The 16,090-nt window shown below is 41.3% G+C and overlaps 1 protein-coding gene and 1 pseudogene across 1 annotated transcript in view; both read right to left on the reverse strand.

Annotated features, from left to right (window-relative positions):
- ST8SIA6 (ST8 alpha-N-acetyl-neuraminide alpha-2,8-sialyltransferase 6) overlaps positions 1-16,090 on the reverse strand; it is a 135,860-nt gene that overhangs the window by 107,484 nt on the left and 12,286 nt on the right. The gene's annotated exons all lie outside the window — the stretch shown is intronic.
- LOC137206595 (small ribosomal subunit protein eS26 pseudogene) lies at positions 6,733-7,129 on the reverse strand (annotated as a pseudogene).

Here is a 16,090-nt window from a genome sequence, read left to right on the forward strand (position 1 = left end):
CCTCCTTGATTTTGTGGAGCTTAATACAACCACCTACACATCATACATACTCACATCTGGGTGATTATTCACTATCTTAAATAAACAGCATTTCAAACCTGATGAACTATTTAGAAAACATGAAAAAAAGTGCAGGAAATCTGAATGCTAACAGGGGAACTTTGGAGGTTTTTTGTTGTTAATTTATTTAATTTACTTTTTATTCAAGTTTTAAAGGTTACACTCCATTTACAGTTATTACAAAATATTGGCTCTATTCCCTGTGCTGTACAACACATCCTTGTAGCCTATTTTATACCCAATAGTTTGTACCTCCCACACACACCCCCACCACTCAGGGGGAACTTTGCACATCTGTCTATTTCTCAATGTTGTGGGTAACTACGTAGATTACCTAAGAAGACTTTTTAAACTTGGTGCTCTTCAGAAATACTTCTCTGCACATTCCAACAGTACAGCATTATTTACATGCGTCAGCTTCCACCCAGGCAGACACACACACTACATAAAGCTTACACATAGCGCAAAGCACGGTGGATGAAAACATGTATGTTCTCACAAAGTTTCCTGAACATAAAAAGCTCAGTTAATGATATTTAAATATCACAATTTAACGATATTTAGTAACTGTATAGATTTACACAACCATCACCACATCCTGGCTTTAGAATGTATCCATCACCCCCAAAAGATTCCTTGTAGCTAATTTCTACCCCACTTTCCACCCTAGGTAACCACTGATCTACTTGTGTCTGTTTCATATGTTATTTTGTGTATGGCTTCTTCCACTTAGCATAATGTTTTTGAGGTTCATCTGTGTTGTAGCATATTATATTATATTCGTATTTCATCCTTCTTATTGCTGAACAGTATTTCATGTACAGATATACTGTTTTGTTTATCTTTTCACCAGTTGATGGACATGTGGATGGTTTCCATTGTTTGAATATTATAAATAATGTTGGTATAAACAATGACATACAAGTCATTTGTGTGAACCTGTTTTTATTGATCTTGGGTAAATACATAGGAGTCGAACTCCTGGGTCATATGACAAGTTTATGTTTAACTTTCTAAGAAACTGTCAAACTCTTTTTTTTTTTAACATCTTTATTGGAGTATAATTGCTTTACAATGGTGTGTTAATTTCTGCCTTATAACAAAGTGAATCAGTTATACATATGTTCCCATATCTCATTCCTCTTGCGTCTCCCTCGCTCCCACCCTCCCTATCCAACCCCTCTGGGTGGTCACAAAGCACCAAGCTGATTTCACTGTGCTATGCGACTACTTCCCACTAGCTATCTATTTTACGTTTGGTAGTGTATATATGTCCATGCCTCTCTCTAGCTTTGTCACAGCTTACCCTTCCCCCTCCCCGCATCCTCAAGTCCATTCTCTACATCTGCATCTTTATTCTTTTCCTGCCCCTAGGTTCTTCAGAACCTTTTTTTTTTTATAGATACTATATATATGTGTTAGTGTACAGTATTTGTTTTATCTCTGGGCTTTCTAGCCTGTTCCATTGATCTATATTTCTGTTTTTGTGCCAGTACCATACTGTCTTGCTTACTGTAGCTTTGTAGGATAGTCTGAAATCTGGGAGCCTGATTCTTCCAGCTCCATTTTTCTTTCTCAAGATTGCTTTGGCTGTTTGGGGTCATTTGTGTTTCCATACAAATTGTGAAAATTTTTGCTCTAGTTCTATGAAAAATGCCATTGGTAGTTTGATAGGGATTGCAGTGAATCTGTAGATTGCTTTGGGTAGTGTAGTCATTTTCACAATATTGATTCTTCCAATCCAAGAACATGGTATATCTCTCCATCTGTTTGTATCGTCTTTAATTTCTTTCATTAGTGTCTCATAGTTTTCTGCATACAGGTCTTTTGTCTCCTTAGGTAGGTTTATTCCTAGGTATTTTATTCTTTTTGTTGCAGTGGTAAATGGGAGTGTTTCCTTAATTTCTCTTTCAGATTTTTCATCATTAGTGTATAGGAATGCAAGAGATTTCTGTGCATTAATTTTGTATCCTGCTACTCTGCCAAATTCATTGTTTAGCTCTAGTAGTTTTCTGGTAGCATTTTTAGGATTCTCTATATATACTATCATCTCATCTGCAAACAGTGACAGCTTTACTCCTGTCACTGTTGGTTTCCTTTTGTTTCTTTTTCATCTGTGACTGCTGTGGCTGAAACTTCCAAAACTATGTCGAATAATAGTGGTGAGAGTGGGCAACCTTGTCTTGTTCCTGATCTTAGAGGAAATGGTTTCAGTTTTTCACCATTGAGAACAATGTTGGCTGTGGGTTTGTCACATATGGACTTTATTATGTTGAGGTAAGTTCCCTCTATGCCTACTTTCTGGAGGGCTTTTATAATAAATGGGTGTTGAATTTTGTCGAAAGCTTCTTCTGCATTCTATTGAGATGATCATATGGTTTTTCTCCGTCAATTTGTTAATATGGTGTATCACATTGATTGATTTGCATATATTGAAGAATCCTTGCATTCCTGGGATAAATCCCACTTGATCATGGTGTATGATCCTTTTAATGTGCTGTTGGATTCTGTGTGCTAGTATCTTGTTGAGGATTTTTTCATCTATGTTCATCAGTGATATTGGTCTGTAGTTTTCTTTCCTTGTGATATCTTTGTCTGGTTTTGGTATTAGGGTGATGGTGGCCACGTAGAATGAGTTTGGGAGTGTTCCTCTCTCTGCTGTATTTTGGAAGAGTTTAAGAAGGATAGGTTTTAGCTCTTCTCTAAATGTTTGATAGAATTTGCCTGTGAAGCCATCTGGTCCTGGGCTTTTGTTTGTTGGCAGACTGTTAATCACAGTCTCAACTGGTCTGTTTATATTTTCTATTTCTTCCTGGTTCAGTCTCGGAAAGTTGTGCTTTTCTAAGAATTTGTCCATTTCTTCCAGGTTGTCCATTTTATTGGCATAGAGTTGCTTCTACAGACAACTGTGTTATCACCGAGATTTAAACCTCTTGATTTTGTTTTGTTTTGAAAAGTGCATTTTATTACTCAGCAATTGGTTCTAACAAAGAAAGTCAATTACTATCAATTGTCTCAAAACCAGATTTATAGAGATTTTAAAAGTTTTTAACACCAGAATTAGCACGAGAACTTTTAAATATTTAATTAGGAAATAAGTTGTGAATATTAATAATACAAATAAAAATAAATAGCTGACCATCATTAGTACAGAGTACTGTTACAAAAAGTAGTTAGACTTTTTACCAGTTAAAATCAAGAAAAGTCAGGATCATTTAGTTCTCTGATTCCAGGTAACATCCTGTGCCCATAGCAGAGTGCTTCTTATGCAGTCAGGGTTCTTACATGTACCAGGCATCCGGCAATGCTGTTATGTCCCATGAGTCAAGGCTTCCTCACCCAGGACCTACTACAGGACTGGGCAACTGTCATCGTTGAGTGTCCTGGAAAAGGTCCTTCACTGGAACACTTTATGCATCCTTTTTCAGGAAGCTACTGGAGGATGAGCTCCATCAAAAATTTTCTCTTTAACAGTTAAGGAAACTGAGGCTTTAGCTGCTCTGATGACCATCTGCTGTTTACCTACTCCAGCTGACAGCAGGAAAGAGGTGAGGTGGGGCCCAACCCACAACTGACTCTCCAACTGGGCAGCCTGTAAGGCCCAGCCTGGATCTACAGGCAACCTCCTCCAACGGGAAAGATGAGAAGCGTGTAGGAGGCAGGGGGTGCCTGTGTTTTGCTCGGCAGCCAGAGCAAGGGCAGCAGCGAGCGCCTGGTCCTGAGAATGCTGGAAGGTGCTGGGCTGCGTGGCTAAGCTCCTCACCTGGCGTTACGCTGTGCTGGGCTGCGCCAGTAGGACAAAGGTACTACATGATTCTCAACTGACTTACACGGACTTAAATAAGACGTGTAAACAAATTATTGGAGTTCAGTGGTTGAAGTGGGCTCTAGTCAGACTGTCCTGGATTTGAGCCCGCGATTTTCCACTTTACTGTGCAAACTAAGAAGGCAGAAGAGGTGATTCCCCTACCACCTCCTCCACCTATTATGCTCAATTCCAGAGTACTGTTGCAAAAGTAGCAAAGGTACGGTTGTTATTACCTCACCACTGTGTTCTGAGCTTAGAGGAAATGCTGCCAGGACTTCTATGGATTTCAGAATAATCCACAGCCATGAAGGTCAGTGAAGTTCAGGAAAATCAACTTCTAAAAACTCATTTATGGGGCTTCCCTGGTGGTGCAGTAGTCAAAAATCTGCTGCCAAGGCAGGGGACACGGGTTCAAGCCCTGGTCTGGGAAGATACCACATGCTGTGGAGCAACTAAGCCCGTGCACCACAACTACTGAGTCCGCGCTCTAGAGCCCACGTGCCACAACTACTGAGCCTGCGCTCTAGAGCCCACGTGCCACAACTACTGAAGCCCGCATGCCCAGAGCCCGTGCTCTGCAACAAGAGAAGCCACGCAATGAGAAGCCCGCACACCACAACGAAGAGTAGCCCCCGCTCACCGCAACTAGAGAAAGCCTGCGCACAGCAACAAAGACCCAACATAGCCAAAAATAAAATAAAATTTTTTAAAAGTACTTTATTTTTTTTTTAGAGAGTACAAATCCACTTTAATGATGTGGAAGTTGAGGCACAGAGGATGCCAGACCTGACCCAGGCAGACAAGGAGGAAGTCGGGAAGCTGGGCTTCAACCCAGAACGTTCACCTCCGACCTGACAGTTACCTTCTGTTTGACCGCACTGCTTTCTCCAGAGGAAGACAGCTGAAATCGTGGATGTGCACAGGATCTCGAGAGGAAAGATGGCCAAGAACAGAAGTTGGGGAAAGGCTTGCACTTAGGAGAGGAACTCATACAGGAGGAAAAGAGGGAGCGGAACTGAGAGCTGACACTGTCAGGGAGGAAGGGGCTCACAGGGCTTAGTTAACAGCACTCCAGAGGGAAGGTTCAAGGTTCAATGTCAGGAGAAAGGAGAGAAGCAGATGAGGTGGCACAGCACACCTGTTGAGATGGTCAGTGTAAACTAATTCAGCATCTGTAGGGCTGTGGGTAAACAGAGACATTTATGTCACTGTTGGCACTGGAATCTGCTCTTCAAGTCAGGCCGGTCTCGAATAGTGAGAACCTTTCAGAAAACTCATCATATCCTTTTGCCCTTGGAGGCGGGGAGAATTGGTCCAAAAAGTGAAGCCAGATGGCAGCACCCGCCATCCCCTGGGGTCTTCAGCACACTTCCCCAGCGTCCGTTTTCAGCTCTGACTTCCGAATGACTTGGTTCTGTGGAACACTGACCTGGCAGGAGCTGGTGTCGCTGATGGTCCTGATGGGGTGGCGGAGGATTCAGAAGACTCTTGAGTTGGAAGTTGAAGATGAAATGGATGAGGCAGAATGCCTCCTTGAAGAAGTGAGTCCACAGGGCCCTCTGACATCTTCCAAAGGAAGGTCCCGCAAGGCTGGAAGGATAATCAGGATGCCACCTGGGTGCTCTGTCCCTCCCCAGCTGATGGTCTGGCCCACCAGAAATAAGTACAGGTTATTACAAGCTGGTGGTGAATATGAGCGCGTCATCCCTGTGGTTTACCAGCTGAAACGACAGCCTCCAAAGAAAACACACTATGACCAAGCCAGAGGGACTGGAGTCCGGGAGAGCCTCTCACAAATCACTGGAATGTAACTGTGAGAGCTCAAAAACCAAGTTCCCCTGCAAAGTAACAGAGATTCGAGGCAGATGTTATAAAGTTTAGGCAATACCCAGCAGCTCTAGAGGAAACAAATTGCCGAGTTCCAGCTTCAAGGAAGAGCTCAATATTGCATCATATGGTATCTCTCTTGATTGAACTATTAAAGCATTATATCAAAAAACAAGAAAATATGACATTGTAAAGCCTTTGGAAATATAAGTTGTAAAACAGCAAATAAACTGAATTGTAAAAGTGAAAAAAAATATATTGATTTGTTGTTGTCGTTGCTGTTAGGATTGTTTCCTCGCGGTACATTCTTCCATTGAGGTTTAAAATTATTTAATTTTCTAAACTGCCAAAGTGTGAAACCATTATTTTACTTTTAGATTTGTCTTCTCCCTAATCCAGTTTTCGGTTTTCAGTTAGAACTGACATACCGATTTATGGGTGGTCCTTAATGCTCTGATAGGAATATTTGAGACATGAATTATATTCTTGGAACTGTCTTGTACTGATGGGATTGGATTCACATTTTTATGATTGCTGAAAATGAGAATAAGCAAAAATGAAAATTTTCAAAGACTGTTTTTTATAACTGTGCTTAAACTTTAAAATGTGATTTTCTTAAATTCCAAGGCTGGTTTCATTCAACAAATAAACCATGATTTTTAGTCCCCCTTTAAATTCTTGGCCCCTCAAAACTCGTCATCGCCATTGATTTGGGCTTCTGGTAGGCAGGCTTCCATGACAGTAACACAAGTTGCTCCATTTTGTTTTGACTTTCATCTAAAAATCATTTTACTAATGTTGGCGTTTATGTTACAGAAATGTCAATTTGTACTTTGTGAACTTCACATACCACTCCCTCATCTAGGAGCACTACCACAGTCATGCTACCACGGTGCCAAGGAACTGTGATTGTAATTCCTGTATCCACAGGTTTAAAATGTGAATTTTACGTAACAGATAAAAGATCTGAAAAATTAAAAAAAAAAAAGGTAGACAGTACCTACCTTTTTTTTTTTGTAAAGTATAATTTCCACTTTATTGTCTTCCCAGGGACAGTATTTCTTCAGTCTTCAAGGACTTAGCTCCTTACATGGGCTGTGGCGGAGGTCATGGGGCGGCACCCACAGGCCTAAATCAGGGTGGAGGTGTTCGGTCCTTCCGGGCTTCCTGAGAACGACTCTTGACTACGTTGCTGTGAATGGCACAACTCACACAGTCATGCAGCTTCACATACAGCTTGGGAAGCACACAGGCGTCGAAAACGCTCGCTTCGGAAATGTCTCTGACTGCTGCGGCCTCTACGATGTTCCAAATGACGGACTTCTTAACGGCCTTATCCCTGGGCACGCATCCGGCACAGCTGGTGCGGTGAATAGGCTGCATGTGGCCGCGGCCCTTTTCGGCATGACCATTATTCCTTCTTTTCTTGGTCATCTTGGAAGCGAGGAGGTGAGAGAGGTTTAAATATTGTTGATATATATATATGTGTGTGTGTGTGTGTATATATATATATATATATATATATATATATTTTGTAGCAGCTTTTCAAGAGTGAAAACCTAGAAATAACCTAAATGTCCATAAAAAGATGAACGGGTAAACTAACAGTGGTACATCCAGATAAGAATGCTACTCATCAAAAAGTAAAGAGATGAGCTATTCGTTTATATCACTGATGAATCTCAAATAATTATGAAACAAAGGAAACCAGAAGAAAAACCCAGTAAACAGTTCATGATTCCAATAGATAAATTCAAGAAAATGCAAACGTATCTATTCTAAGGGAAAGTACATCAGTGGTTACCTGGAGAGGTGGGAAGGGCAAGAAGAGATAATAATAGGACATGAGGTAAATATAGGCATTATCAGAACTCTGATGATGGTTTCGAGGTTCATACCTAGGTGAAAACTTATTAACTTGTAATACTTCAAACGTATGCAGTTTAGTACATGTAAATTATACTTTAATATAGCTTTAAAAATTGGCTCAAGATGAAAAAATCTCTATGCCTCACTCTGGAAAATCGGTTTGGCAACCATATACTGAATCCACCAACTTGCTCCTTCAGCCCTCTGGAGATCAGTCTTCCCTCAGTGGCAGCAAATATGGAGAGCAATGAAGTACTTCCTGGACACCAAGCCAGGCTCAGGCTCTAAGGGAGAGAGCACCTAACCAACCTGACCTAACTCCGGGCCCCAAAAGGCCTCCTGGGGCCTCAAGAAAGCTTGGGACTTCCCTGGTGGTGCACTGGTTAAGAATCCGCCTGCCAATGCAGGGGACACGGGTTCGAGCCCTGGTCCAGGGAGATCCCATATGCCTTGGAGCAACTAAGCCCATGTGCCACAACTACTGAGCCTGCGCTTTAGAGCCTGTGAGCTGCAACTACTGAAGCCCACAGGTCTAGAGCCCACGCTTCGCAACAAGAGAAGACACTGCAATGAGAAGCCACACATCGCAATGAAGAGTAGCTCCTGCTCGAAGAGTAGCCCCCACTCACCGCAACGAAAGAAAGCCCACACGCAGCAACGAAGACCCAACACAGCCAATAAATAAATTAATTAATTAAAAAGCTAAATGTAGCACTCATGATCCTTTGTATTTCTGCAGTGTCAGTTGTTACTTCTCCTTTTTCATTTCTAATTCTGTTTTGAGTCTTCTCCCTTTTTTTCTTGATGAGTCTGGCTAATGGTTTATCAATGTTGTTTATCTTCTCAAAGAACCAGCTTTTAGTTTTATTGATCTTTGCTATCGTTTCCTTCGGTTCTTTTTCATTTATTTCTGATCTGATTTTTATGATTTCTTTCCTTCTGCTAACTTTGGGGTTTTTTTGTTCTTCTTTCTCTAATTGCTTTAGGTGCAAGGTTAGGTTGTTTATTCGAGATGTTTCCTGTTTCTTGAGGTAGGATTTTATTGCTATAAACTTCACTCTTAGAACTGCTTTTGCTGCATCCCATAGGTTTTGGGTCGTCTTGTCTCCATTGTCATTTGTTGCTAGCTATATTTTGATTTCCTCTTTGGTTTCTTCAGTGATCTCTTGGTTATTTACTACTGTATTGTTTGGCCTCCATGTGTTTGTATTTTTAACAGATTATTTCCTGTAATTGATATCTAGTCTCATAGCATTGTGGTTGGAAAAGATTCTTGATACGATTTCAATTTTCTTAAATTTACCAAGGCTTGATTTGTGACCCAAGATATGATCTATCCTGGCGAATGTTCCATGAGCACTTGAGAAGAAACTGTAATCTGGATGGAATGTCTCATAAATATCAATTAAGTCCATCTTGTTTAATGTATCATTTAAAGCTTGTGTTTCCTTATTTATTTTCACTTTGGATGATCTGTGCATTGGTGAAAGTGGGGTGTTAAAGTCCCCTACTATGATTGTGTTACTGTCGATTTCCCCTTTTATGGCTGTTAGCATTTGCCTTATGTACTGAGGTGCTCCTATGTTGGGTGCATAAATATTTACAATTGTTATACCTTCTTCTTGGATTGATCCCTTGATCATTATGTAGTGTCCCTCTTTGTCTCTTGTAATAGTCTTTATTTTAAAGTCTATTTTGTCTGATAGAAGAATTGCTACTCCAGCTTTCTTTTGATTTCCATTTGCTTGGAATATCTTTTTCCATCCCCTCATTTTCAGTCTGTATTTGTCCCTAGGTCTGAAGTGGGTCTCTTGTAGACAGCATATATACAGGTCTTGTTTGGGGATCCATTCAGCCAGTCTATGTCTTTTGGTTGGAGCATTTAATCCATTTACATTTAAGGTAATTATCAATATATATGTTCCTATTACCATTTTCTTAATTGTTTTAGGTTTGTTATTGCAGGTCTTTTCCTTCTCTTGTGTTTCCTGCCTAGAGAAGTTCCTTTAGCATTTGTTGTAAAGCTGGTTTGGTGGTACTGAATTCTCTTAGTTTTGCTTGTCTGTAAAGGTTTTAATTTCTCCATCAAATCTAAATGAGATCCTTGCTGGGTAGAGTAATCTTGGTTGTAGGTTTTTCCCTTTCATCACTTTAAATATGTCCATTGAGTCCCTTCTGGCTTGCAGAGTTTCTGCTGAAAGATCAACTGTTAACCTTATGGGGATTCCCTTGTATGTTGTTGTTTTTCCCTTGCTGCTTTTAATATTTTTTCTTTGTATTTAATTTTTGATAGTTTGATTAATATGTGTCTTGGCGTGTTTCTCCTTGGATTTACCCTGTATGGGACTCTCTGCGCTTCCTGGACTTGACTATTTCCTTTCCCATATTAGGGAATTTTTCAACTATAATCTCTTCAAATATTTTCTCAGTCCTTTTCTTTTTCTATTCTTCTTCTGGGACCCCTACAATTCGAATGGTGGTGCGTTTAATGTTGTCCCAGAGGTCTCTGAGACTGTCCTCACTTCTTTTCATTCATTTTTCTTTATTCTGATCTGTGGTAGTTATTTCCACTATTTTATATTCCAAGTTACTTATCCGTCCTTCTGACTCAGTTATTCTGCTATTGAGTCCTTCTAGAGTATTTTTAATTTCATTCATTGTGTGGTTCATCATTGTTTGTTTGCTCTTTAGTTCTTCTAGGTTCTTGTTAAACGTTTCTTGTATTTTCTCCATTCTATTTCCAAGATTTTGCATCATCTTTACTATCATGACTCTGAATTCTTTTTCAGGTAGACTGCCTATATCCTCTTCATTTGTTTGGTCTGATGGGTTTTTACCTTGCTCCTTCATCCGCTGTGTGTTTCTCTGTCTTCTCATTTTGCTTAACTTACTGTGTTTGGGATCTCCTTTTCGCAGGCTGCAGGTTCATAGTCCCTGTTGTTTTTGGTGTCTGCCCTCAGTAGGTAAGATTGGTTCACTTTGTGTAGGTTTCCTGGTGGAGAGGACTGGTGCCTGTGTTCTGGTGGATGAGGCTGGATCTTGTCTTTCTGGTGGGCAGGACCGTGTCTGGTGGTGTGTTTTGGGGTGCCTGTGAACTTATTATGATTTTAGGCAGCCTCTCTGCCAATGGGTGGGGTTGTGTTCCTGTCTTGCTAGTTGTTTGGCGTGGGGTGTCCAGCACTGGAGCTTGCTGGCCGTCGAGTGGAGCTGGGTGTTAGCGGTGAGACGGAGATCTCTAGGAGAGCTCTCGCCAATTGATATTACATGGGGCTGGGAGGTCTCTTGTGGTCCAATGTCCTGAACTTGGCTCTCCCACCTCCGAGGTTCAGGCCTGACACCCGGCCAGAGCACCAAGACCTTCTCAGCCACACAGCCAGGTACGTGGGGAGTTTCTTGCCTTTTGGGAAGTCTGAGGTCTTCTGCCAGCGTTCAGTAGATACTCTGTAGGAGCTGTTCCACATGTAGATGTATTTCTGATGTATTTGTGGGGAGGAAGGTGATCTCCTCGTCTTACTCCTCTGCCATCTCAAAGGTCCCCCTCAAACTCTTTTTCAAAGTCGTAGCACTTGCACTTCCACTGTTCACTGGCTAGTGCCAGCAGTCTCCAAGTCACATCTCCCACCTGCGTCTGTCGGTTCCAGCACAACTGTGATGGTGCTCACTGATTCCACCACCACCGTTGCCCCAGTGAGCCCGTGGGGGGCCCCCAGGTGAGCTGGGATGCAGAGTTATCCCTCTGTGGCCTGCTGAGGCTCATTGCCCGACGGGAAATGGTTAATTAGAACACTCAGAACACCAAGTACACCTGCAGCTGTTCCTGCCCCTGATTTTGCCATAAAGATCCTGACCTTCAGGGGCACAGAGGGACTCGCCCTTGGCATCCAGGAGCTAAAACTCAAATGTTAACCAGCTTCCTCTTCTCACCTCCTAAAGACCCAAAAAACAAAAACCTAATGCATTCTTAAAGGTCATCGACAGAGACTATGAATCCTTCTTAATGCTCTAGCATTTCAACATGTCACAGCCTTATTAAACCCTAAAAAGGAAAATTCACAAATTAATTCTGCACTAAAGAGAAGCCCCAGGGTGAAACCTCAAATCCCGACAATTGAGAGTAAGACTCCTTAGGCAAGAAAGTTTATAAATATCATCAGTGGGTAGAGGGGTGGTAGGATACCCTCCGTGAGGTAGATCCCCAGAGTTATTGATCTCACTAATACAGTTGATTCTGTCCCCATTTCTCCAGCTTCACAGTCGCAATTTGCATCTATCTATGAGGTGCCCCGATATACCCTCACTCAATTACCTGTGGGCTACATCAATATCCCCACCATGGGGGACTTTCCTGGTGGTCCAGAGGTTAAGACTCCACGATTCCACTGCAAGGGGCACAGGTTCAATCCCTAGTCGGGGAAGTAAGGTCCCACATGCTGCAGTGTGTAGCCAAAAAAAAAAATATATATATATATATATATATATATATATATATATATATGTCCCCACCATGTATGCAGACAGGACCTTCATGGGTTTGCTCTGTTCTCAAACACCAGCTATGGCCTTTGACTGCCAATATTCTACCGAGGCCAGAAACTCATGAAGTTACTGCACAAGACATTCAAACTGTGGTCCAGATTTTGACTAACCACAGTTGGGTCACTGCACCCCAAAAGATCCAAGACTCTACCACCTCAGTTTAATTTGGGGGCATCATTTGGTCCCCAGAAGGCTGCTCCAAACCATTTCCAGTCAATAACCCTACTTCCCGGCCTCTCAAGCCCAACATCTACTTGCCTATTTAGATTCTGGAAGCAACATACAACCCATCTACTCATTTCATTAAGATCTATTCAGGCAATCACAAGAAAATCAGGTCAATCTGAATGGAGGTCACCCCAATGACAGGCCCTGGAGGCCGCCCCAAAAGCCACCCAGCTAACAATGCCACCAGTGGCATCTGGTGGCTTCTTTACTGTGGAAACTCTACACACTCATTCTCATGCTTTCTGGAGTCTCCTTGCCCGAGAAAGATGGCCCCTCACCTGGCCCCACAGGCCACTTGCAAGGTCCCCTGAGTCCAGGAGAAAGGGAATCCATTTATTTTATGGACAAGAGCACCACCATCCCATGGGAATCCACCGGAGAGTTACTTCTTTCCATCCCACTGCCAAGACATGGTAGATAAAGGATGGGCCACAAGGTCAGTCATATGGGCACTGGAGGAGTCCCTCAATAAATGTATGTTTATTGTCCATATTTTTACAGACTCCTTGGTGGTAGCTAATGGGTCCACTCTTTGGGCTAACCAACAAGCACAAACTAGATTTCATATTCAGGATTGTTCCCTATGGGGCCTTCCACACCGGGAATATACTGTTGCTTTAATATACTACATTAAAGTCTCCCATGACTCAGCTCATTTTTCTAAAGGTCCCATGGAAAAGGCTCACTTTAATGCCATAGCTACCAACTTGCTCACATTTATTAAGTAAACTCATATAGCACTCCCATTTCCTTGGCTCTAAGGGCCCAGTCATTGTGGACCTTGGATTCTTAAACATGGTCTCAAACACCATGGTATCCCAATGCCACTGGCTGTAACCAAAACTTTAGCCTCCCAATGCGATTTCTGTGGCCTGTTCTGTCCTGGCATCGTGGCCAATGAGGATTACACCAAAGGAGCCAATGTCCCTTCATTCATTGGCAAATTGATTGTATTGAGCTGTTGCCCCAGTTTGTGGGCATAAGTCACTATGGCCTCACAGTGATTAATACTTATGTGGGCCTACTTTGGGTTTATCCTTCCCAGTATGCTACTGCTGACACCACTACTGTAGGTCTCACCAAAACTCTGTTAGTTCCCTTTGGGTCCCCAGATATTATCCACTCTGATCGGGGTACACGCTACTCACTCAGTGTAGTCATGTGTCTTACAACAGGCATCACTGGGAATTCCATTCTTCCTATTGGCTACAGGCAGCAGTCCTAATAAAGAGCCCTAATCAAGAGGCATATGACCTATTCAAAGACACCCTCATGATATTACAAAATGGACAGTGGTCTCCCAGATAAATCTCTTCTGCCCTCTGCCATAGTTACCTGGAACTCTTGATTTTTAAGTCTTATGATATCCTACCAAAATATAACAAGGGTCCCTCTTCTCCTCATTCCAGCCATAAAAGCGAACACTACTCACCTACAGATCTATCAAACCCAAGGAGAATTCCCTTTCCCACTTAATAACACCTGCCCATTCTGCCATCCTTTCTCAAACCTGGAGCCCAGATGAAGGCGGATTAAAAAATGGGACCTGCTGAAAATGAGGGACCTTCCCCCCTAAACAGACTATTCTATATGCCTTAAGAAAGCTGTCTGCCAAAGACTGCTGCCTCCCCTGTCCCCGATATGACCTTTTTAAAGGTTCGCTAACTACAGGTCGCCCTTTGTAGGAAACAGATGTCTTGGTGCCTTCCTTTGAACTATAACAGTGGGTCTCATCATACTCTGTGGTATAACAGTCACACGTTTACATATTTTCAACTGTAAAACACAGGCTCAACATTCCCTATCACTGTGTGCATCTTTCTATGAGGAAAGAAAGATCTTAACTTTGTTCCCAGCGCCGACATTCTTCAATAGGAGGTCAGCTCTGGCTCCACTGATTATGGCAATTTGAATGAGGGATTGTTACAGGACTCAGGATGGCAAAGCTCATGGCTTTCATAATAAGAAAAAATGAGAAATTACAACTCCTGGAGCCAAAGGGATACTGATTTTTAGTCACTCTTGTAATAATTCCTCAAATGTAAATTGCTTCAAGGTCTTAGGATTACCTGTGGACTCATAAGGCATCTACAAAACTCTTGTGTACTCACTATTCTCTCCCTCTCTTTCTCTCTGTTCCTGAATTTTTCCCGGAGAGCCATCCTCCCCTCCCCCACCTCGGGACTTCCCACTTTGTGTAATAAACCTTTCTTGGGTCATAACAAGGACTACTGTCATGAGCTTCAGGAGGGAGCTGCCCCACTCATGGTGGAACTACTAGAAGAGCCATCACAAAAGGTGTGAAGTGGAGACCTCACTGTGGTTTTGATCTGTACTTCCCTAATGACTAATGATGTTAAACATTTTTTTAATATGCTTATTGGCCATTTCTATCATCTGTATATCTTCTTTGGTGAAATGTCTATTCAAATCTTCTGCCCATTTTTAAATTGAGTTGTCTTCTTGTGAGAGCTCTTGATATAGTCTGCATACAAATCTTTTATTGGATATACAATTTACAAATATTTTCTTCCAATCTGTGGGTTATCTTTTTAATATTCTTAGCGGTGTATGTGGAAGCACAAAAGCTTTTAATTTGATAAAATATAATTTATCAATTTTTTCCTCTATTGATTACACTTCTGGTGTTGTATCTAAGAACTCTACCTAATCCGAGGCCACGAAAATTTTCTGTGTTTTCTTCTAGAAGCTTTATGGTTTTAGCTCTTAAGGCTATGACCCATGCCGAGTTAATTTTATGTGTACGGTGTCAGGTAAGAGTCTAAACTCATTTTTTTGCATGTAGAGATCCAGGGGCATGTAGACACTACCCTCACTCCACCATCTGGAAGTCCTGCCTCTAAACTTGTTAATTAATTTAAATAAGTTTCATTTTAAAGAATTTGTTACACTGAATAAAATTCATAGATTTCTAGATTACATTTACAAAATTAATTACATTTATTAAAAAAACCCTGAAAGTTCCACATCTGAAACTACCCCAAACACCAGCCCTCTACTTTATTGTTTTTATAGTAAAGATGATATAAAACAATCTTTTAAACGTGATACATGTCTTATTCTCACCACTCTTGAGAAAAATGGAGGAAATCCTATAGTGTTCAAAATACTGTAAAATCTACACTTTTTTCAGACTGCTAGAGCTTTACTAAGAAACCAGCCTACAGCTCACAAACATGAGTAGTTAATACACTACACAATCAATTTTTATGTGGCGACCTTCTAGCTTAGAATATGCATCTTGGTTTTAAAGGATCTTCCATCAGCAGTCCAGCATAACTATGAGGAACACTAAATCTTTGCTTTGGCCATGCATTTTTTTAAATCATTATTTACCTAAAGTTACATTTCTATGAAGTTTCCAATGCTCTGTGAATTTTCAGAGTTCTCAAAACCCCACAGAAGTAGCAGTTCTATGATGGACTGCAGAGATAAATGATCACTAATCTCTAAATTTTTTATTAGAAAAAAATTCTCCTAAGAGTACAAGTATCATAAAAGTTCCCGTCTACTTATTCAAATTCTTTGTTAATGTATCAGTATGTTCTCCCTTTAAGAAATGATTGCAGATATGAGTTTTCAACCCTCCAGTTTTAACCCATCCTCCAATTACAAAATTTTATTTGATATAATCACACACAACCACACAATTATAAATCAGGTTTTGCTAACATTGGTATTTTACCAAGGGAAGCTCGTGAAATGGCTCTCTCGCAATGCAACATGGTCACATGTACCTTC

Source organism: Pseudorca crassidens, chromosome 1 (assembly GCF_039906515.1).
Source record: "Pseudorca crassidens isolate mPseCra1 chromosome 1, mPseCra1.hap1, whole genome shotgun sequence".
Taxonomy (NCBI): domain Eukaryota; kingdom Metazoa; phylum Chordata; class Mammalia; order Artiodactyla; family Delphinidae; genus Pseudorca; species Pseudorca crassidens.